Here is a 23,624-nt window from a genome sequence, read left to right as displayed (position 1 = left end):
CCCCAGTGGAAAGGATCTTCGTAGAAATGTGGGAGTCACACCGATAGCATTGTCTTTCTCATACTCCTATTTCTTAGTATTTGCTTTTCTACAACTCTAGAATGTTTTTGCCTTACAACTTTTGTGTTGAGGGTATACCATTTTTCTTTTTCTTCTTTCTCTTTCTCTCCCCTGTCTCACTGCTTCTTCACCCCTTTACCAATCTCTTCTGTTCATGTCCTTTTCTCTCTCTTGGTCTTTGTTTTGTCTCAGTCTTTCTGTCATACTGTGGATAAAATTCTATCTCATTTTATATAGGATTCCATCGTATGTCATTTCCTCTGGTCATAAGTTAAAGAGGCTTCTCCCTCCTAGCTTTTCAATTAAATTTTTTTTTCTAAAAAAATGGTTTACCAATTCCATTTTGGTATAAAACACGCAAAAAACTGGCCATTCTCCACACAGCTGTCATGATGTGTAAAGGTTCTTCTTATCAAACATAGAGTCTAAGAATGTACACATTTCTTCTATTGGTTCTCAACTTTTAAAAGTCTCTTCAGATGCACTAATCATGGTCACACAGTGCTGAATCATGATCCCGAGTCTATTCCCCAATAGTTCTCATAGGAGGAATTTTTTCTTCTAGTGAGACTAGAGTCTGTCTCAGGTTCTAGCTTCATGATTGGCTTATGACTCATGTCATAATTTATTAATTCCTTAAGGAATGAGTGATGGAAACTCTTAGTTCCTAAGCTCTTGGTAGAGTTACTAGCAGTGTGAGTGGAGATTAAGTAGAAGGTTGGGTTTGCAGATTGAGTGAAGGGTGCTGCTGCTAGTATGAGTTATGTCATTTCATTCTTTATGCCCCTGTGTGCCTCAGTGGCCCACATAAACTAGTCTCTAAGAACATAGCCCTCAGTTTCTGTGATGGTGTTACTCAGCTCACTGCACTGATGTCTCAGTGATCCCCTAGACAGAGTCACTCAGAAGGCAGCAGTATACAACCTTTATACATAGTTTTACTGATAGATGATAGATATTTTATCTATTTTGCTATGTTTGACTGTTGGGCTCTTGTAAGGTTTATCTTTCTCCTGAGGGCTTGATGGTACCAATTTTCTGGTTATAAATCAGTTATTATTCTTTCAGCTGTCAAAGGATTAAAACGCAAAGCTTCAAAGAGCCCCAGTGAAAAATGGAAGACTGAGTAAGTGTCATTCACATTCAATCACATGGGCATTCATTGGTTTTAAACTTGTTGCTTGTTCCACTGGTTACTGGAGGGATCTTCAAGGGATCTTCAAGCTCTGTGTTTGTGGACACAGAGCTAGAAGATTTATGATGATTGAGTGAAGAGCACATGCAAGGATCCATAGGCCACTTACCAGATCCTCTCCTTCCTCTTTCCCAGGAGCCTATTAGTGGACTAGGCTGGGCTTTCTGCCAAGATCTTTGCAGTTAGGTGACAAAAGAGGGGCTTTTTTCCCACATAGCAGCTCTGGCCTCTGAGGTGCTCTCTTTTTTGTTTTTTTGGGTCCGGTCGTGGGGCCTGAACTCTGGGCCTGGGCGCTGTCCCTCAGCTCTTCAGCTCAAGGCTAGTGCTCTACTACTTGAGCCACAGTGCCACTTCCAGCTTTTTTTCTTTTTGCTTATGTGGTGCTGAGGAATCGAACCCAGGGCCTCAGGCATGCAAGGCAAGCGCTCTACCACTGAGCCACCTTCCCAGCCCTTCTTTTTTTTAAAATTTCAGTTCATATAGTGTTTTGTTGCCAAAAGAAAGACTTCTTTCAGTCTAAGTACATATGTACAGACTAGTGGCCACAAGTTTGTCCTATACCAAGACAAATACAGTGGAGGTGCCTGAAAGGCAGAGCGGACATGTTCTTTATGTCTGATTGAATTGCATGGATAGAGAGGTCAAGTAGTCTTCCAGGATTTTCCAGTGCCTTGCATGAGCCCAGTTACTCTCTCTTCCTGCTGTAATTATCCTTGTATTGCTTTGTTTTGTTTTATGCTTTTTTTTAATGCAGTTTTTGGGATGGATCTTGTTCTTGCTGGCTAGTGCTCTTCCATGGAACTATGTCCTCAACCTCAAAGGTTATATTGTGAAATTTGTTGCTTATAATCCTCCTTCCTCTTTTTTTTTTTTTTTTTGGTCCTCTCCATTTAACCTATTTTTTTTGAATGCTTGGCCAGCATTCTACCCCTTAAGCTATAGCCATTTTTTATTTCTTTCCTGTCTTTTTGTATTTTTCTCTTTTTTATGATAGTACCAAGTCTTGGACCCGTGCTCTGTCTTGTCTTACTTGATCAAGGCTCTGGTGCTCTAACACATTGTGGACACTCTAGTCTGACATTTTTCAGATTATTTGGAACATAGATTCTTTCAGACTCTTGCTCCTTTGGCTGGCATAGAACCTATCTCTCTGATACTTTTGCTTAGGCTGGCCTTGTAAATGAAATTCTCATGGTTTCTGCCTGCTGGTATTTAGGAATGAAAAAGTTCAATTCCCTTTTTATTTTTGTGTCAGTACTGGGGCATAAACTCAGGGCCTGGACATTGTTTCTTATTTTTTTTTGCTCAATGGTGGTGCTTCTTCTGAGAAGTCTTTCCTTAGCTCTTTTTCCCACTTAGTAATTGGTTTATTAGTCTTGGGAAGGGTTAGTTTCTTGAGCTCCTTATATATCTTGGGTATTATGCCTTTGTCAAATATATTGGTGGTATAAAGCTTCTCCAAGTCTATTGGTTGTCTTTCTAGTTTAGTAACTATGTTCTTTGCTATGAAGAAACTTTTTGTTTTGATGTAATCCCATTTTTCAAGTCTTTCCTATCTGCTGTGCCCATGACACTCTTCAAAAAGTTTCTGTTTATGCCTATGAGTTCTAGTATTTCTCCTATTCTCTCTTGCAGTAATTACAAATTTTCAGGTCTGACATTGAGGTCTTTGATCCACTTTGAGTTGATATGAGTGCATTATGACTCACATTGATCCACTTTTAGCTTTTTGCATATAGATGCCCACTTTTCCCAACATCAATTATTGAGGAAGCTATCTTTTTTCCATTGTATATCTTTGGGTCCCTTATCAAATATCAGATAATTGTAAGTATATGGTTTTATTTATGGGTCTTCAAAAGTCTGTTCCAAGGGGCTGGGAAGGTGGCTCAGTGGTAGAGCACTTGCCTTGCATGCTCAAGGCCCTGGGTTCGATTCCTCAGCACCACATAAGAAAAAAGCTGGAAGTGGCGCTGTGGCTCAAGTGGTAGAGTGCTAGCCTTGAGCTGAAGAGCTGAGGGACAGCGCCCAGGCCCAGAGTTCAGGCCCCACAACTGGACTCCCCCCCCCCCAAAAAAAAGTCTATTCCATTGGCCGTCAGGTGTAGTTTTGTGCCAGAAACAAGCCATTTTTTTTTTTTTGTCAGTCTAGGCCTGGGTGCTGTCCTTCAGCTCTTCAGCTCAAGGCAAGCACCCTACCACTTGAGGCACAGCACCACTTCTGTTTTTCTGGTGGTTTATTGGAGATAAGAGTATGACAGTCTTTCCTGCCTGGGCTGGCTTTGAACCATGATCCTCAGTCTCAGCCTCCTAAGTAGCTAGGATTATAGACATGAGCCACTGACGCCCTCTTTTTGTTTGTTTGTAAATTATAACTGTATTAGTACCTGAGGTCTGGGATTGTGATACCTCGTCCTTCCTTCCTTCCTTCCTTCCTTCCTTCCTTCCTTCCTTCCTTCCTTCCTTCCTTCCTTCCTTCCTTCCTTCCTTCCTTCCTTCCTTCCTTCCTTCCTTCCTTCCTTCCTTCCTTCCTTCTGCCTAGAATTGCTTTGGCAATTTTTTTTTACATTATTTGGAACATAGATTCGCTCAGACTCTGGCTCCCCTGGCTGGCTTAGAACCTATCTCTCTGATACTTTTGCTTAGGCTGGTCTTGTAAATGAAATTCTCATGTTTCTGCCTGCTGTATTTAGGAGTGAAAAAGCTCAATTCCCTTTTAATTTTTGTGTCAGTACTGGGGCATATGAATTGTTCCATGTGAATTGTAAAGATTGGATTACATTTATAGATTGTATTTGGCAGTATGTCCGTTTATACAACATCCATAAATATGGAAGGTCCTTCCATTTCCTGATGTCATCTTTTATTTCTTCAAAAAAACTTTAATTTTTTAATCTTTAAGTAGGTTTATAAAGAAGTTCCCATTCTACAAAACAGTATATGAATACAAGGTGTCTGACAACATTGTCTCACCCATCACTCCTAACCCATCCCTTCTCTCACTTTTTTTAAAATTGAGATTAAGTGATTACATAAAATTTCACGTATTTCACAGTATTGTGGAATAGTGATACTTAGTTAAAGCCACAAATACATTTTAACCTTTACAAGGCGGCACATTGTCATTATAATGGTCTATATATTTTGTGAATTCTATGAGCTTTGACAATTTTTTCCATATCAGGTGATGTTTACATTTCTTTCCTTTTGCTTAGTGTAGGCTGTTTCCTCTTTCCTTCTCATTCCTCCCTTCCCATTGCTGTCTTTAGGTTGCTTAGTTCTTTTTCTTCTATGTCTAGTGCAGCTGATGGGCCCCTTTGTTGTATGTTCTTCCATTTCCCATTTACTCTGTGTCCTCCTCCTGGCTTCCCTCCATTGTGTGCATATATCTACCATATATATAGGGTCAAGAACATGGAGTCATTTAGTAATGATATGACAAAATGAGTGTCCTTTGTTTCTCGAGTACTGTTTATTTTGTCATATCTTCTTGCATTTTGGCTTTAGCATCCACATATCAGGGAGACCATGTGTCATTTGTCTCTTTGTTTTTGGCTTACCTCACTCAAAATAATTTGCTCTGGTTCCATCCATTTCCCTGCAAATGCCATTGTTTTGTCCTTTCTAATGGCTGCATAATATTCCATTGTATATGGGTATCACAATTTTTGGATCAACTCATCAGTAGTGGGGCATTTGGGTTGTTTCCAAATCTTGGCTATTGTGAACAGTGCTGCTATGAACATGGAGGTGCATATGTCTTTGTATACTGGTTCCTGTTGTTCAGGGTAGATGCCTAGGAGTGGTATGGCTGGGTCATAGGGGAGGTTTATATTTAGCTTTCTGAGGTACCTCCAGACTGCTTTCTAAAGTGGTTGTATTAGTATACATTCCTACCAGCAATGCAGTAGGCTTCCTCTTTCTCCACATCCCCTCAAGCATTTGTCATTATCTGAATTTAGGAATGTGGGCCATTCTGACTGGGGTAAGGTGATAGCTCAGTGTTGGTTTTATTTGCATTTCCTTTATAGCCAGGGATAATGAACATTCTCATGTGTTTCTTTGCCACTTTTATCTCTTCTTCTGAGAAGTCTTTCTTTAATTCCTTTGCCCATTTCATGCTTGGTTAGATTTGTGAGGGGTTAGTTTCTTGAGTTCCCTGTATATAATGGATATTAGACCCTTGTCTGCTATATTGCTGGTAAATATTTTTTCCAAATTAGTTGGCTTTCTTTCTAGTTTGGTTGCTATTTCTTTATCTGTGCAGAAACTTTTTATTTTAGGGTAATACCATTTATCAAGTCTCTCTCCAATTTGTTGTGACCCTGGGACTCTGTTCAGGAAGTTCCTGCCTGTGCCTGTAAGTTCAAGTGTCTCTCCTACTCTGTCCTGCAGTAGTTTACCACATTTTCTTGATCCATTCATCTACTGAGGGGCATCTGGGTTGGTTCCATATCTTAGCTATGGTAAATAATGCTGCGATAAACATAGTTGTGCCTAGTAGCTTTAGTATAGCCTTGTTTGTGATCATTTCGGTAAATGCCCCAAAGAGGGATTGCTGGGTCATAGGGAAGCTCTATGTGGAGTCTTTTGAGGAACCTCCATACTGCTTTCCAAAGTAGTTGAACAAGTTTACATTCCTACCAACAATGAAGTAGGGTTCCCTTTTGGCCATACCCCCTCCAGATCTGTTGTTATTATATTTCTTGATTATAGTCATTCTAACTGGGGTGAAGTGGTATCTCAATGTTGCTTTCATTTGCATTTCTTTTATGGTCAGAGAAGTTGAGCATTTCTTCATGTGTCTATTGGCCATTCTTATTTCTTCTTCAGAGAAGTTTCTCTTTAAGTCTTTAGCCTGCTTATTTATCGGGCAGTTGTTTCTTTGAGGATTTGTTGTTGGGGGATTTAATTTTTTGAGTTCCAGGTATATTTTAGATATGAGGCCCTTGTCCTTTGTATGGCTAGTGAAGATCTCCCAATCCATGGGCTTTCTATTGATCTTGCTAGGTGTGTCCTTTGCCATGCAGAAGCTCTGCAGCTTCATGCAATCCCATTTATCCAATCTTTCTTTGATTTGTTGTGTTTCTGGGTCTTTATTAAGAAAATTTTGACCTGTGCCAAGGAGCCCTAGAGTTTCTCCTAATCCTTCCTGTAATGTTTTCATGATGTCTGCTTTGACTCCGAGGTCTTTGATCCATTTGGACTTGGTTCTGGTGCAGGGTGATATATAAGGATCTAACTTTAGTTTTCTATAGGTGTTTGCCAGCACCATTTACTAAAGAAGTTGTCTTTCTTCCATTCTATTTTTTTTTTGGGGTCCAGTTGTAGGGCCTGAACTCTGGGCCTGGGCGCTGTCCCTCAGCTCTTCAGCTCAAGGCTGGCACTCTACCACTTGAGCCACAACACCACTTCCGGCTTTTTTCTTTTTGCTTATGTGGTGCTGAGGAATAGAACCCAGGGCCTCAGGCATGCAAGGCAAGCGCTCTATCACTGAGCCACCTTCCCAGAAGCCCCCATTCTATTTTTTTTCAGCTCTGTTATCAAAGATTAGATGGCCATAGGTCTGTGGGTTCATTTCTGGGTCTTCAGTTCTATTCCATTGGTCCTGAGGTCTGTTTTTTTTTATTATTATTATTAATTGTGAAAAAACTGTACAGAGGGGTTACAATTACATGGGCAAGATAATGAGTACATTTCTTATCAAGCATTGTAGCCTCCTCCTTTGTTTCCCCTTCTCATCCCTTCCAAGCCTCCCCCCCAATCCAGACCTCCCCCCCACCCCCTCACCAAAGTTGTAAAGTTCGTTTTCGACATGACAACTTGTACTTCTCATTGTTGCAACGGGTTCACCTGTATCCTTATTTAAACGACTTGTTTTTCCCCTTCCCCTCCACAAATTATACCGACATCAAATACAGTGAAAGCAGGGGTTATACTGTGGGGGAGGGACATATAAAGTAACAAAGAAATAATCATATAAATGCGTTAGAAACAAATGCATGAAAGAAAAAAAAACAATTAAACACATATCTTAGGGTTCATTTTCCTAACATCACCTTATCTGACCTTTTCTGGCTCAGTGGTAGAGTGCTTGCCTTGCATGCATGAGGCCCTGCGTTCAATTCCTCAGCACCACATAAGCAGAAAAAGCCAGAAGTGACGCTGTGGCTCAAGTGGTAGAGTGCTTGCTTTGAGCTGAAGAGCTGAGGGACAGTGCCCAGGCCCAGAGTTCAGGCCCCACGACCGGCAAAAAAAAAAAAAGGTCTCATGGTCTTTCCTTCCCTGGACTGGCCTTGAGCTATGATCCTGAGGTCTGTTTTTGTGCCAGTACCAAGCTGTTTTGGTTACTATGGCTTTGTAGTAGAGTTTGAAATTTGGTATTGATATTCCTCCATCACTGCTCTTTCTGCTAAGGATTGTTTTTACTATTTGGGGTCTTTTATTGTTCCATATGAATTTTTGGATTGCTTCTTCTACTTCAGTGAAGAATGAGGTTGGGATATTGATAGGTATAGCATTGAATTTGTAGATAGCCTTTGTCAGTATTGTCATTTTTACAATGTTATCTTCTCAATCCAGGAGCATGGGAGGATTTTAAAATTCATAAGTTCTGCTTTAATTTCCTTATCAGGTTTTAAAAGTTTTCATCATAGAGGTTCTTCACTTCTTTAGTTAACTCCTAGGCCTTTTATTTTTTGTAGGGCTATTACAAAAGGAGTTGCTTTCCTGATTTCAGCAGCTCTCTTCTCATTGTTGGCATACAGAAAAGCCATTGATTTATTTTTTATTTTTTATTTTTTGCTGGTAGTGGGGCCTGAATTCTGGGCTTGGGCACTGTTCCTCAGATATTCAGCCCATTGCTAGCACTCTACCACTTGAGCCACAGCACCACTTCCAACTTTTTCTGCTTCTGTGATGCGAGGAATCGAACCCAGGGCCTCTGCATGCAAGGCAAGCACTCTGCCACTGAGCCACCTTGCCAGCCCTAAAGTCATTGATTTTTTTTTTTTTTTTTGGGTCCAGTCGTGGGGCCTGAACTCGGGTCCTGGGCACTGTCCCTCAGCTCTTCAGCTCAAGGCTAGCGCACTACCACTTGAGCCACAGCGCCACTTCCGGCTTTTTTTCTTTTTGCTTATGTGGTGCTGAGGAATCGAACCCAGGGCCTCGAGCATGCAAGGCAAGCGCTCTACCACTGAGCCACCTTCCCAGCCCCAAGTCATTGATTTTTGAGGGTTAATTTTATACCCTGTTACTTTGCCAAAATTTCAAATCATCTCGAGTAATTTGGGAGTGGATTCTTTAAATAAAAGATCGTGTCATTTGTAAAGAGGGAGAGTTTTCCTTCATCTTTCATCTTTGCCTTGTTTGGTTTTGAGTTGTTGGTCTAGCTTTGTTGGCCAAGCTGGCCCCAAACTCCTGGGCTCAAGTGATTCAACCAGCTCCATCTCTCAAGTAGCTGTGCCAGCTGGGAAGGTGGCTCAGTGGTAGAGCGCTTGTCTTGCATGCATGAGGCCCTGGGTTCAATTCCTCAGCACCACATAAGCAAAAAGAAAAAAGCCAAAAGTGGCGCTGTGGCTCAAGTGGTAGAGCGCTAGCCTTGAACTGAAGAGCTCAGGGACAGTGCCCAGGCCCAGAGTTCAGGCCCCACGACCAGACCTCAAAAAAAAAAAATAGCTGTGCCAGACAAACATCATGTCGTACTATTATATTTTCAGTTCCCAGTTTTAAGTTAAAGAAGACTCTAATAACTCAACTAGTGTTTCTGAAGGTGTGGTATTATAGCTCCCTGCACCAAAATTTCCTGAGTTTTGTCAGGGCTGGGATGTGCTAGTGTGCTTGGCTAGATTGAGCAAGACCCTGGATTCCATTCCTAGTTTGGAAAAAATAAATATAGGGCTGGGAATGTGGCTTAGTGGTAGAGTGCTTGCCTAGCATGCATGAAGTCCTGGGTTTGATTCCTCAGTAACACAAAAACAGAAAAAGTCAGAAGTGGCACTGTGGTTCAAGTGGTAGAGTGCTAGCTTTGAGCAAAGGAACCACAGGTACAGTGCCCAGGCCCTGAGTTCAAGCCCCAGAATTAGCTGAAAAATAAAAAATAAAATAAAATAAATGTAGTTTCTGATTCCAGTCATTCTGGATTAGCTCATGAAAAACATCTATTTACTTCTTTTCTCCTTGCTACTAGACTGTGAGATCCTTGGAAGTCTTATTCTTTATTTGTAGCGATAGTTTCTAGCATATATTAGATGCTCAATAAATGTTTGAGTCATGTGGCTATGGTGGTGCATGCCTATAATTCCAGCATGTAGAGAGGTAGAGAAAGGAGAGTCTCAGTTTGGCTGGCTTGGGGGAAAATAAAGAGCTCAAGGTCTGGGTTGTAGCTTAAGTGGTAAAGCACTTTGCTATCAAGCATGAGGCCTTGGGCTTAATCCTCAGTACTGTAAAAAAAAAAAAGGGGGGGGGGGCGCTGGAAATGTAGTTTAGTGGTATTGTGTTTGCCTAGCATGCAAGAAGCCCTGAATTCGATTCTTCAGTACTACATAAACAGAAAAAGCTGGAAGTGGTGTTATGGCTCAAATGGTAGAGTGCTATCCTTGAGCAAAAGAAGCTCAAGGACAGTGCCCAAGCCCTGAGTTCAAGCCACAGGACTGGCAAAAAAGAAGAGAAAACAAAAAAAAATGTAAAAGTCTACTTTCACATAGTTACCTGCTTTCATTCTTTTGAGATTATGGTTCAGAATAATTGATGCTGGTTTTTTAAAATTTTAAGTCAGTATTTTGTTTTATTTTAGTGCTGGTTTTTGAGAAGTTTTTGTATTTGGGAAACTGTGGTTGTCCTGTTCATTTATTAGAGACTACTGAGATTTTGTTTTTTGCTGTGCACTGGTTGCTCACGCCTGTAATCTTAGCTACTCACGAGGTAAGATCTGAGGATCACGTTTCAAAGCCAGGCAGGGCAAGAAAGTCTGTGATACTCTTATCTCTAACTAACCACCAGAAAAACTAGAAGTGGCACTGTGGCTCAAGTGGTAGAGCACTTGCCTTGAGCTGAAGAGCTCAGGGACAGCGCTAAGGCCCAGAGTTCAAGCATTATGACCAAATAAATAAGTAAGTAAGTAAATAAATAAATACTTTGTTGCTTATACCAGTGGCCCTCATTTCAAAGAAAATTTGTTATTTTTTTTCAGGCATCTTCCTGCAGTGGATTCAAGCAGCAGTGATGACTTTGAAACCTGTAAGTTGCAAGGCTCATGTTGAAATGTCTTTTTAGATACCTGAAATGAGATTTGATATGCTTTGCATTATCTATTCCTAGGTTATCTAAATCTTTTTCTAGACAGGGGAAGTTTATTTCCGTAGAGTCTATGCTTTCTGTGTGTGCATGCATGTTTATGTGCGCGCATGTGTGTGTGTGTGTATTCTGTGCCAGTACTGACACAGTTCCACTGTATCTTGGCTTTGTTTTCTGTGTGTGTGTGTGTGTGTGTGTGTGCGTGTGTGTGTGTGCGTGTGCGTGTGTGTGCATGCTCGCGCGTGTGCATGTGTGCGTATGTGCATGTGCGTGCGCCCACACACCCACACACATACAATTGCGCTGATCTTCAGCTTGATCTCAGGACCTGGGCATTGTTCCTGAGCTGCTTTTGCTCAAGGCTAGTGCTCTACCATTGAGTCATAGCTCCGTTTCTGGCTTTTTTTTTTGTAGTGTAGTAGAGATAAGAGTCTCACAGACTTTCTTGGCCAGGCTGGCTTTGAACTGAGATCCTCAGATCTCAGCCACCTGAGTAGCTAGGATTACAAGTGTGAGCTACCATAATTGATACCTTTCCAACTTTTTGCTGTGTAGTTGGAGATAAGAGTCTCAAGGATTCCTCTTTCATGAATGGTCAGCTTCCTATCTCTATCCTCTGAGCCACAGTCCTCTACCTTGCTTTTCTAGTTTTTTTTTTTAATCTCTTGGGTCTTCCATTGTTGTATCTCTTGTGTATCTTTCACTCCTTCAATGAGAGCTGTAAATCCTTTTCTTTAAAAATATTCTGTTCTAGGGATAGAACCCAAGTCCTTAGGCATACTGAGGTACACCCTTACTCAGGCCAAGGAGATGTAAATTTTTTTTTTTGGGTCCGGTCGTGGGGCCTGAACTCTGGGCCTGGGTGCTGTCCCTCAGCTCTTCTGCTCAAGGCTAGCACTCTACCTCTTGAGCCACAGTACCACTTCTAGCTTTTTTTTTCTTTTCTGCTTATGTGGTGCTGAGGAATTGAACCCAGGGCCTCATGCATGCAAGGCAAGCACTCTACCACTGAGCCACCTTCCCAGCCCGAGATGTAAATTTTACAAGCTATAATTTATGCATATTGAATTTAGAGTGATTTTATTATGCTTAATATGCTCCCTAATGCTGTGGGTTTTCCCCCCCTCTTCTGATTTAGCTGTGATCCCAAAGCCACCACTGATTGGGTAAGTAGGAGAATCTTTGAAACTGTTGTTTTAAAGGTAACAGCCTTATATTCTGGGTAAGAGTAAAATTGCATTTCCTCTGTAAACACCATGAGGGTCATGTCTAGCTAGTCCCAGTACTCAGGAGTCAGAGGCAGGAACATCTAAAGTATTGTCTTCCTCAGCTACATTTGGAGTCCCTGTTTATAAAAAGTACGTTTCTTCCAGCTTGTGCCAGATAGATGTTAAATAAATATCTAAATAGTGAGGATGGATGCCTGCCTGTACAAAACAGACATCCACATGCTAACTGAAATATATCAGTAGTCCCCACAGAATTTCTATATAGGAAAATATGAGTGTGCATATATATTACATACATGTCATTTACATAATACAAATATGTACACATATGTGATTAGCAGTACAATCATTAATTGTTGATTAGATTGACCTAGAAGGGCTTTGAAAAATTCCTGGAGGTGAGTTGGGGAACTTAGGTGAGAACAGTGGGCAAAACTGGGATGTGAATTGGTCACTGATATCTTAGAATAATACGTTGTACTACTCAAAAGACTTAGCTTTTGGGGATAGCAAATTCAGGGCAACCTAGGCAGAATAGTTAGGAAGATGCTGTCTCCAAAATATCCATCAAACAACAGGGTCAGAGTTTCTGTTTAAGTGATAGTACATCAGCCAAGTAAAAAAGCCAAGCAAGTGTTAAGCCAAGCTCAAATCTTAGTATCACCCCCAAACAAAATAATCTATATCACAGCTATCATACAGTGCTTAAAAATATTGGAAGGTGATAAACTTAAGCCTGCTGGAATTACAAAGGCTAGCAAAGGACCCCAGGAAGTACTTGAACACTTCAACCTGAGTAGTACAGGAGGAATTGCTGCGTGTGTCTCCTGGCTGAACAGATGTAGGCTATGTGTGACACTCTGCCACCGGAGTTGGGTGCGAACTTCTGACTGCAGAGTGGTACTGAGGAGAAACTGCTGTTCTCTAAGGTAGACAGTTTGAACTGTTGCTCTTTGTCTTTGTCAGATCCCTGCATCTGTAAGTTGAAAATAAAAATAAGGAGGAGAACCTAATAGACATTTTTCTGACCTGATTTTACCCAGTACTGTTAGGATAATACACTGAGAGAGTGCCCAGTTTATACTTAGCACATGACAGATAACTCCTTTTGAAAGGATGTGAGACACAGGGAAAGATGTACAGGAAGATGGAAAATCAGAAGCAATGGAAAGTCTGAATAGTTCCAAAGACAGAAACAGTTGCTTGATCATTCTAGAAAAGGTGGAAAATGCCACAAAGAGAGGAATGTTGTGTTCAGATCTCTCTCTCTCTCACTCTCATTAATGTCTCATGTTTAGGCATGTGTTTACTGACTCAGAATCTGATGATGACCTCTTTCTGAGGAAAAAGAAACCTAAAATTTGTAAGAAAAGCAATAAAGGCAAGTATACTTGTCCTTTAGAAAGTTTGTGTGTTCTAAGCTAAACTTTGAGATCACAATCCTTTAGTAGCTAGTGTCACCATTTCTCTTTCTATGGGCTAGATGCAAAAGGGGTTGTCTTCTTTCTACCTACACATCCATTTCCTGCCACAGCAGCAATTGTTTATGTTGCCTTAGACCTAAAGTTTTCCCCTTAGACTTTTACCTGCTTATGCTTTCATTCCAAAATAGAAGCACTGAGGCTGAGAAGCCAGGGCTGCTCTCCTGTACTCTTAGCTTCTCTTTCACCTTTTCTTTACATATGGGAATCACTTGCACAGGAAAGGAATAGGACCCAAGCCCTGCCTTCTTTCCACCTTACTAGAAACTTGTGAACTATGGTTTCAACAGTGCCAACTACTATCTAATACCTGCATAGTTACAAAAGCTAAAGAATACCAAAAGGTTAGCTAGATAATCACAATCATATAAAATCAGTTATACTCTTCTCAGTTTTATAGAAATTATATAGAAATTTTAGAATTATATAGAAATTATAGAGTTATATAGACATTTTATAGAACTTCTAGGAAAAGAAACTCCTACTCAATTACAGAAATTTAGCTTGATGTAAAAAACTCCTAGCCTGGCGCCAGTGGCTCATGCCTGTAATCCTAGCTACTCAGGAGGCTGAGAGCTGACGATCTCTGTTCAAAGCCAGCCCGGGCAGGAAAGTCCATGAGACAATTTTTTTTTCCAAGCAGGAAACTCCTGTGAGACTCTTATCTCCACTAGAAAACCTGAAGTGGCTCTATGGCTCGAGTGGTAGAGTGCTTACCTTGAGCTGAAGAGCTGAGGGACAGCACCTAACCTGAGTTCAAGCCCCACGACCAACAAAAAATTTTTTTAAAAAAACTCCTGCTTTCTCTTGTTTTGCTTTGGAGTATTGAATATATCCATATGTAAAATCTCTTGTCTGAGAAGCATTGAGCAAGTGTATTGTTCTATTTAGGATAAGTGTTTTGCCACTGTTCTTTGATTGCTCTTTTATCTGTCACTGCTCCCAGTAAAGTGAAAAAAAAGACAAACAGAAAACAACATAAAGTAACCAAGACTCTAAATTGTTATGTTTAGGTTCACAATGTCCAGTTTGTTTAATTTGTGCTTAATAATGTGATGTTTAGTATACAATGAGTAAAGAGAGCATAGTTATGCAGCCAGTCACCTAGGAGCTTCCAACAATGACTGATTATGACAATAAAAATTGTCTTCTGAGCTAAACAGGAGGGCATTTCCATGATCAGGGCCAAGTTTTTTCAAATAAAAATGAGGAGGATAGATTTTCTGTCTCCCAGCTCAGTTCACCTTATAATATCATTAAGAAGCAGGATCTTGGTGAAAATGATCAAATGATCCTGAGGCTAACCTAGAATTTACAGGTGAAAAGGTTCCATCTAAAGAAATTCCTGTGTGTGAAGTGGAGCAACCAAAGAAAAGGAAGGAAAAGACCAAACATTTATGTGTGCCACCTGTAAAGTCAGGTATGCCAAGTCTGTGTCCCAGGGAATGGGGCTCTCTGTCCAAGTGTGTCTAATGTGCTTTATTTGTTTGATGTAATTGTGGTCTGGCTGCCCATTCTGCAAGTCCCAGCCTCCTAGAAGCAATTAATTTTGGCCACTCCAAATATGAGAGGTGTACCGAAGGTATTGTTGTTCTTATACTCCTCTTTCTGAGTATCCACTCACTGGAGTATTTTTTCCTTGTAACTTTTGTCTTCAAGGAATTCCATTCTGCTTTTTCATCTTTTCTCCTGCCTTCCGCACTCCCCTCTCCTCCCTCCTCCCCTCCTCTTTTCCCTCCCCCTCTCCCTTCTCTAGGCCCTTCCCTTCCCTCTCTCCTCCCTTTTCTCCCCTCTTCTCTCCCTTCTCCTCCTTGTCTCTTCTGTTCCTTCCTGTCCTTTCATTTCCCCTCCTTTTTCCCCTCCCCTCAATTTTCCCTTTCCCTCCCCCTGTTCCTTTTTCTCCTCCATATCCTTGTCTCTCTATCCATCCCTTTCCTCCAATCTCCCTTCTTCCTTCTTTCCTTTTCTTCTGCACTAGAACTTGAACTTTATTATATTTTCATAAGATCTTGTTGTACTGTTAGTTCCTCTGACTATAAAAGGTTGCCAACCTCATGACATCTTTTGAGATCACAGTGTTGATCCTGAGTCAATTCTTCCAGTAGCTTTTTCACAGGAGGAATTATCACAGGCTGTAGCTTCATGATTGGCTTGTTAGTCATGTTCAATAAATTCCTTAAGGAATGAGTGATGGAAGTTCTTAGCTCCTAAGCTCCTGGTAGAGTTACTAACAGTGTGAGTGGAGATTAAGGTTGTTTTTACAGATTGAGTGAAGGGTGCTGCTGCTAGTATGAGTTATATCATTTCACTCTTTATGCCCCTATGTGCCTCAATGGCCCACATAACCTCGCTTCCTCAGTTTCTGTGATGGTATTTCCCAGTTCACTGCACTGATGTCTCAGTGATCCCCTAGATAAAGTCACTCAGAAGGCAACCTTGATACATAGTTTTACTGATAGATGTTGCTCATCTATTTTACTGTACTTGACTGTGGCTTCTCTTAGTATTACCTTTCTCCTAGTTGCTCGATAATGCCAATTTTCAGGATATAAATCAGATATTATTCTTTCAGGGGGCAGAAGACAAAAACGCAAGCCATCAAAGAGGAAACCTGGTGGGAAATGGGAGACTGGGTATGTATATTTTACACTCAATCACTTGGGTGTTGATTGGTACACTTGTTGCCTGTTCTACTGGCTACTGAAGGTAGCTTTAAGGGGATAAAGGCTTTAGTTGTAGATACAAAACTGGATTTCTTACATTTGAGTGAACAGAGTATGCAAAGGACACCTACCAGTTTACATATCCCTCTTTATTTTTAGGAGACTAGTGGTGGCCTGGGCCTGGTGCTCTGCCAAGAGATCCCTGTAGTTACTTGGCAGAGTGGACCTTTCTTCCCAGGGGCAGCTTTTACCCCTGAGGCTTCTTTCTTTCTTTCTTTCTTTCTTTCTTTCTTTCTTTCTTTCTTTCTTTCTTTCTTTCTTTCTTTCTTTCTTCCTTTCTTCCTCCCTCCCTCCCTCCCTCTCCCTCTTTCTTTCTCTCCTTCTTTCTTTCTTTCTTTCTTTCTTTCTTTCTTTCTTTCTTTCTTTCTTTCTTTCTTTCTTTCTTTCTTTCTTTCTTTCTTTCTTTCTTTCTTTCTTTCTTTCTTTCTTTCTTTCTTTCTTTCTTTCTTTCTTTCTTTCTTTCTTGTCGTAGGGCCTGAACTATGGACCTGGGCACTATCCCTCAGCTCTTCAGCTCAAGGCTAGTGCTCTACCACTTGAGCCACAGCGCCACTTCTGGCTTTTTCTGCTTATGTGGTGCTGAGGAATCAAACCCAGGGCCTTATGCATGCAAGGCAAGCAGTCTATCACTAAGCCACCTTCCCAGCCCCTCTTTTGTTTTTAAACTCAGTTCATATAGTGGTGTGTAGCCAAAGGAGAGACTTCTTTCAGCTGGGTACAGCCTGGTGGCAACAAAATTGCCCTACACCAAGACAAATGCCATGGGAGTATCCAGAAGGCAGAAGTGACATGTTTTTTTCATCTGCTGGAATTGGAGAGAGAGAGGGAGGATGTTTTCCAGTGCTTTCTATGAACCTAGTCACTCTTACTCTGTGTTTAACTATGTGTTTGTTTAGTTTTGTGTTATTTTATTTTCTGTTTGCAATTCAGAGATGGGACCTAAGGTCTTTTGCATGCTGGCAAGTACTCTTCCACTGAGCTATGTTCCCCATCTCCTGTAAAATTTCAAAGCTCAAATGTTTTGGTTAAATGAATTACTTGTAGTCCTCTCCCCTTTTCCCATCCTATGTATTGAAATCAATGCCATTTGAATGCTTAGCCAGAACTCTGTCTCTTAAACTATACACACACACACACACACACACACACATACACACACATACTTTTTGTTTTCTTTGCTTTTTTTTTTTTTTGAGGGTCCGGTCGTGGGGCCTGAACTCTGGGCCTGGGCACTGTCCCTCAGCTCTTCAGCTCAAGGCTAGCGCTCTCCCACTTGAGCCACAGTGCCACTTCCAGCTTTTTTCTTTTTGCTTATGTGGTGCTGAGGAATCGAACCCAGGGCCTCAGGCCTGCAAGGCAAGTGCTCTACCACTGAGCCACCTTCCCAGCCCTCTTTGATTTTTTTTTTGTATTTAAAAATTTTTCTGGTACTAGGTCTTGAACATAGGACCTTGTGTTCTAACTAGACTTACATGCTCAAGGCTGGTACTCTTATATGCCTAACCTCTACTCCAGCATTTTGCTTAGTTATTGGAGAATAGGTTCTCTTAGATTTCTCTTCCTCTGCCTGGATGAGAACTTTTGATTCTCTGGTTTTTGGCCTCCTAAGTAGGTAGGTTTGCAGGTGTGAGCCTTTACCACTCAGTTATATATTAAAAAAATAACTTTAGTTGTACAACGAGGTTTACTTCAACATTCAGTGTATTTTTTTTGAGACAATATCTCGCTGTTACTTTTGCCTGGGCTGGCCTTGTAGTTGAGATCCTCCTTCTTCTGCCTCCCAGTATCTGGAAATAAAGGAAAGGGCCACAACGTCCAGTTCAATTCCCTTCTTTTCTTTTCTTTCTTTTTCTTTTTTGTCTGTTGTTGGGTTTGAACTCAAGGCCTGGGTGATGTCCCTGAGCTTTTGTGCTCAAGACTAGTATTCTACCACTTTGAGTCACAGCTCTACTTTTGGTTTTCTGGTAGTTATTTGGAGATAAGAATCTCACGGACTTTGCTGCCCGGTCTGGCTTTGAACCATGATCCTCAGATCTCAGTCTCCTAAGTAGTTAGGATCACAGGCATGAGCCACCAGTGCCTGGCCAATTCCCTTATTTTCTTAGCTGTATAAAGTTGATATTGGAAACAACCAATCATTTAGGTGAAAGACATATTAATAATTACCTAGAATCCATTAAAGTAATTTTCCCCCTGAAAATAACAATAAAGAAGCTCAATTTTCTTTCTTTTTACTTTTATTTATGAGTAATATGTATATATATATATATATGTGAATTATTTTACAGGATAAGGAATATACTTGAATTGGTGTTTGTTCACATGGGGTTTTCTTATTATTTTGTCATTTTGTCTTGTTTTGTTTTCTAGTGCTGTAGACAGAAAAGTGAATGCTAGGCAAGCACTATTCCATCATGTCTGTTTTATTTAAAGTTCCCAGTCTTAAGTTAAAGAAGATTCAAATAACTCAACTAGAGTTTCTGAAAGTGTGATATTGTAGACCCCTATATCAATTTCCTGGGGGTGCTTGCTAAAAATTAAATTTGTCAGGGCTAGGGATGTGCTAATACCCTTGGGTAGGATGAGCAAGGCCCTGGATTCCATTCCCAATGTGACAAAAATAAATGTATCTGATTCCAGTCATTTTGGATTAAGCTCATAAAAAGCATTCATTTTCCTCCTTGCTACAAGGCTATGAGATCTTTGGAAATTGCATTCTTTATTTGTAGCCATAGTACCTACCATATAGTAGATGCTCAAATGTTGAGTCATTTGGGTATGGTGGTGCATGCCTATAATCTCAGCATGTGAAGAGGTAGAGAAAGGAGAGTCTCAGTTTGGCTGGCTTGGGAGAAAATAAAGAGCTCAAGTCTGGTACTGCTTAAGTGGTAAATCACTTTGCTATCAAGCATGAGGCCCTGGGCTCAATCCCCAGTACTACAAAACAAAACAAAAAGTAGAAGTCTACTTTTACATGGTCACCCATTTTCTTTTCTTTTTCTTTTTCTTTTCTTTCTTTCTTTTTTTTGGGGGGGGGGGGTCAGTTGTGGGGCTTGAATTCTGGGCCTGGGCACTGTCCCTCAGCTCTTCAGCTCAAGGCAAGTACTCTACCATTTGAATCACAGCGCTACTTCTGGTTTTCTGGATGTTTATTGGAGATATGGGTCTCATGGACTTTCCTGTGAGGGCTGGCTTTGAACCTCGATCCTCAGATCTCAGCCTCAATAGCTAGTAATATAGGCATGAGCCACCAGTGCCTGGCATCCATTTTCATTCTTTAGAGATAATCGTTCAGAATAATTTGCTGCGGTTTTTTGCATTTCAGAAACTGTGGTTATCTTGAGCATTTATTGAGATTTTTTTAAAAGTTGGTTGCTTATAATATTGGTAGCACTCATTTAAAACAGGCTATGTTATTTTTTTAGGCATCTTCTTACAATGGATTCAAGCAGCAGTGATGACTTTGAAACCTGTAAGTAGAGTCCTCTTCAAACCACAAGGCTCATATTGACATTTCTTTGTAGATGTCTGAAGTGAGATTTGGTATGCTTTCTATAAGGTAATCCTAGGTTTACCTCTTACAATGGTCTCTTACAATGGTGAAGTTTATTTCCCTATAATCTGTGCTTTTCCTGAAATTACGTATGTATGTATGTATGTATTGTGTGTGTGTGTATGTGTATATTTTCATTCATTCCAGTTATTTTTCTGTACCAGTATTGGTGTTGAACTCAGGTTTTTCTTTTCTTTTCTTTTTTTTTGGGGAGTCCAGTTGTGGGGCCTGACCTCTGGGCCTGAGCACTGTCCCTCAGCTCTTCAGCTCAAGGCTAGTGCTCTACCACTTGAGCCACAGTGCCACTTCAGGCTTTTTTCTTTTTGCTTATGTGGTGCTGAGGAATCGAACCCAGGGCCTCATGCATGCAAGGCAAGCACTCTACCACTGAGTCACCTTCCCAGCCCCGAACTCAGGTTTTTCTTATAGTTGCTGCCACACCTCTAGTTCTAGCTTTTTGGTGGTTATTTGGCAACAAGAGTCTCAAGTATTCCTTCTAATTGGCTTCTCACCTTCTTCCTGTGTTTTCAACCTTCTGGGTAGCTAGGGTTATTCACTGTCCTCTAGCTCCCTTCCTTCTTCCTTCCTTCCTTCCTTCTTTCCTTCCTTCCTTCCTTCCTTCCCTCCCTTCCTCCCTCCCTCCCTCCCTCCCTCCCTCCCTCCCTCCCTCCCTCCTTTCTTCCTTTTTTGGGTTTCTTTTGTTATTTTTCTTACGTATCCTTTCTGGGAGATATAAATCCTTTTTTTCCCATTGTGGGGAATAGACCCCAAGGTTTTTTCTTTTTAATTTTTTCTTGTTATTATAAAGGTGTTATACACAAGGGTTACCGTTTTATGACAGGTAATGAGTACAGTTTCTTATTGGACAATATCACCCCTTCTTTTGTTTTCTCCTTTTCCTCCTGTCCCCACTCACATATTGTACGGTTCATTTTCAGCATAGTTTCTACCAAGTACCACAGCTGCATTTAGAACCCAAGGTTTTTTGTTGTTGGTGGTGGTGGTCGTGGAGCTTGAACTCTGGGCTGGGGTTGCTGTCCTTGGGCTCTTCAGCTCAAGGTGAACACTCTACCACTGGAGCCACAGTGCCGCTTCAGTTTTCTGGTGGTTAATTGGTGATAAGAGTCTCACAGACTTTCCTGCCTGGGCTGGCTTTGAATCACAATCATCCTGAGTAGCTAGAATTACAGGCTTGAGTCACCAGCACCCAGCTGGAACCAAGATTTTAAGCATAGTGAGGTATACCCTCATTCAGTCCAAGGAGATGTGATTTTGGGAGATTTTATTATATTTATGATGCTTTCTAATGCTGTATTTTCCCTCTAATTTAGCTGTGGTCCCAAAACAAGCACCAGTTGGGTAAGTAAAAGAATCTTTGTTTTAAAGGTAGCAGCCTGATGTTCTTGGTAAGAAGACTTACATTTCTTTTGTGAGCACAATGAGGTGCCTAGTGGTTGATTACTCCAATATCAGTTCAAAATACTATATTCCTTATTCCTGGCTCATTATCTGTTTTGTCAGTTTCTTCTTCATGATATATATTTTTTGTGTGTTATGTCTTTTGTCTTCAACCCAGGGAAAAAAAGTGGACAGCTTGCCTGATGTGGTCTGCATGCCACTTGCAGTGCTTTGCTTATATTGATGCCAAGTTGAAATGGCTTATCCTGCATCAAATCAAGCTCTGTTTAGCTCAGTATCTCTCTTTCTGTCTGTCTCTGTGCTGTGGCTGTTATCAGTTTCCAGCCTTCCCTAGTACTATTCCTATTGCTATTGTTTTGATACAAAGTCTTCTTATGTAGACTAGGCTGGCTTTGAACTTGTGATCCTTCTGCATCTACCTCAAAATGTGATTATTTATAGGGCTACCCCATGATGCCAGGATACTATTCCTTTTAATGAATTATCTACTCTGGCCAAAGTGAGATGAAGGGTTGTTGTCCAGGTGATAAACAATAGGGATACTGAAACAATTACTGAAATAAATTTGAAATCTCATGATAGGCAACTTTGCTTTCCACATCTCAGTCCTTAATTAATATGGAAACATGAATTGGCTATTCCTTTTCTCTTTCATGATTATTCATGTTTTGAAATGGAAAAATTGTGGGTTTTTTTTGACTAACTCTGTATCTGTGGAGCTTTATTTAAAATTGTTTTTTTCCCTGGTGCTGGAATAGAATCCAGGGCTTTGTGAATAGTAAACATTTTCTACCATGTTTTCTTACCCCCCCTTCCTGCCCCCACCCAGTCTGGTACAAGTATGTGCAAAGACATTTAAAGTGAGTATTTGTAGCCACCTGAAATTCTAGAACCAAATAAGGCATTGTATAAATCCATGAATTGGCATTTGTTTGGGTAATGGACCTGAAACTTGAACTCAGGCCCTGGGCACAGTCCCTGAGCTTTTTTTTTTTTTTTTAGCTCAAGTGCTCTACCAATTGAACCACAGCTCTCCTTCAGGCTTTTTGGTGGTTAATTGTGACTTTTCCTGCCTGAGTTTACTTCAGACTACAATCCTCAGATCTTAGTCTCCTGAGTAGCTTGTATTACAGATGTGAGCCATTGGTACCCAACTGAAAATTGTTTTACTGTATTTAAATTAAAATTATCTGAGGAACAATTTCCATATAGAAAAACTCGCTCTTTGCAGGTATACAATGTTATAAATTTGGACAAATGTGCAATAATGTAGTTGGCATCATTACTAGGATGTAAAATATTTGCATTGTTTTTAGTGTTTCTTGGTTGTAGTGGCATTTGAGCTCAGGACCTTGAGCTTTTTAGGCAGGTAGATGGTCTAAAACTTGAGCCTTCTAGATTTGTTTGTTTATTTATTTTTGTCAGTTATGATGCTTGAACTCTGGGCCTGGGTACTGTCCCTCAGCTCTTTAGCTCAAGGTGAACACTCTACCACTTGAGCCACAGTGCCACTTCTGGTTTTCTGGTGATTTACTGATGAGAGTCTCACGGACTTTCCTTCCCAGGTTGGCTTTTGAACCATGATCCTCAGGTCTCAGCCTTCTTAGTAGCTAGGATTTCAGACATGAGCCACTGGCACCCAGCTAGATTTATTTATTTATTTATTGGTCAGTCATGGGGCTTGAACTCTGGGCCTGGGCACTATCCCTGAGCTCTTCGGCTCAAAGCTAGCACTCTACCACTTGAGCCACAGTGCCACTTCCAGCATTTTCTGTTTATGTGGTGCTGAGGAATTGAACCCAGGGCCTCATGCATGCCAGGCAAGCACAAAATAATAAGTTTTGGGGATGATGGATGTCTGTGTATTTGTATATACATGTATATCATGTATATTTGTACAAATACACATACATGATTAATAGACAATCTTTAATAACTAATTGGATTTTCATAAAAGAGCTATGTGAATATCTGAAAGTGATTTGAGGAACAGAATTGAGAGAAAAAGAGTGGGTAGAATGGGACTATGAGTTGGGCACTGTTGACTTAATACCTGTAGTCCTAGTTACTGACAAGGATAAAATGCAGAGGATATATTGAGGCCAGCCAATTGTTTGAGGCCCCAATTTCAAATGCTAATACTGCCCAAAAAACCAACAACAAGAAAAATGTATGTCATAGTTGTCATATACTACTTGGAAAATATAAGAAGGTAGTGAAGTTCAACCTGCTTCAATTATAGGGCCAGGGATATGCTAAAGAGGTACTTGGTCATTTTACTCTGGATGATGCAGGGACGTTTCTGGGTGTGACTCCAGTTAGAGCAGTTTGTATACTATGTGTTACACCCTGCCATCAGAGTGGGGTACTGGTTTCTGACTGCAAAATGGTACTAAGGAGAACTTTCTGTGCTCTAAGGTAGACTATCTCAACTGTCACTCTGCATTCTTGTCAGACAACAACATCGCTAAGCTAATGATAAGGAGTAAAATGAAATAGACATTTCTCTGCCATGATTTTCTCCAGTACTGTTAGAATAGTAACTGAGAGAATGCCTAGTTTTTACTTCACACAGAACACATATTTCCATCTGAAAGGATGTATGAAAAGGGGAAAGATGCATAGAAAGATGAAAAATCATATGTAATGGAAAGTCTGAATAGTTTCAAAG

At 40.7% G+C, this 23,624-nt stretch overlaps 1 long non-coding RNA gene across 1 annotated transcript; it reads left to right on the top strand.

Moving 5' to 3' along the window:
• Positions 1–1,126: 1,126 nt before the first annotated feature.
• On the top strand, positions 1,127–13,144 carry LOC122120605. Its single transcript, XR_006149754.1, has 4 exons — positions 1,127–1,186; positions 10,445–10,491; positions 11,687–11,714; positions 13,076–13,144. It is a non-coding gene; the product is annotated as an uncharacterized LOC122120605 (long non-coding RNA).
• The last annotated feature ends 10,480 nt before the right edge of the window (positions 13,145–23,624 follow it).

This window comes from Dipodomys spectabilis, unplaced genomic scaffold (assembly GCF_019054845.1).
Source record: "Dipodomys spectabilis isolate Male_0828 unplaced genomic scaffold, ASM1905484v1 ptg000176l, whole genome shotgun sequence".
Classification (NCBI taxonomy): Eukaryota; Metazoa; Chordata; class Mammalia; order Rodentia; family Heteromyidae; genus Dipodomys; species Dipodomys spectabilis.
Note: the sequence above shows the minus strand (reverse complement) of the source record. Positions and strands in the feature narration are given on the sequence as shown.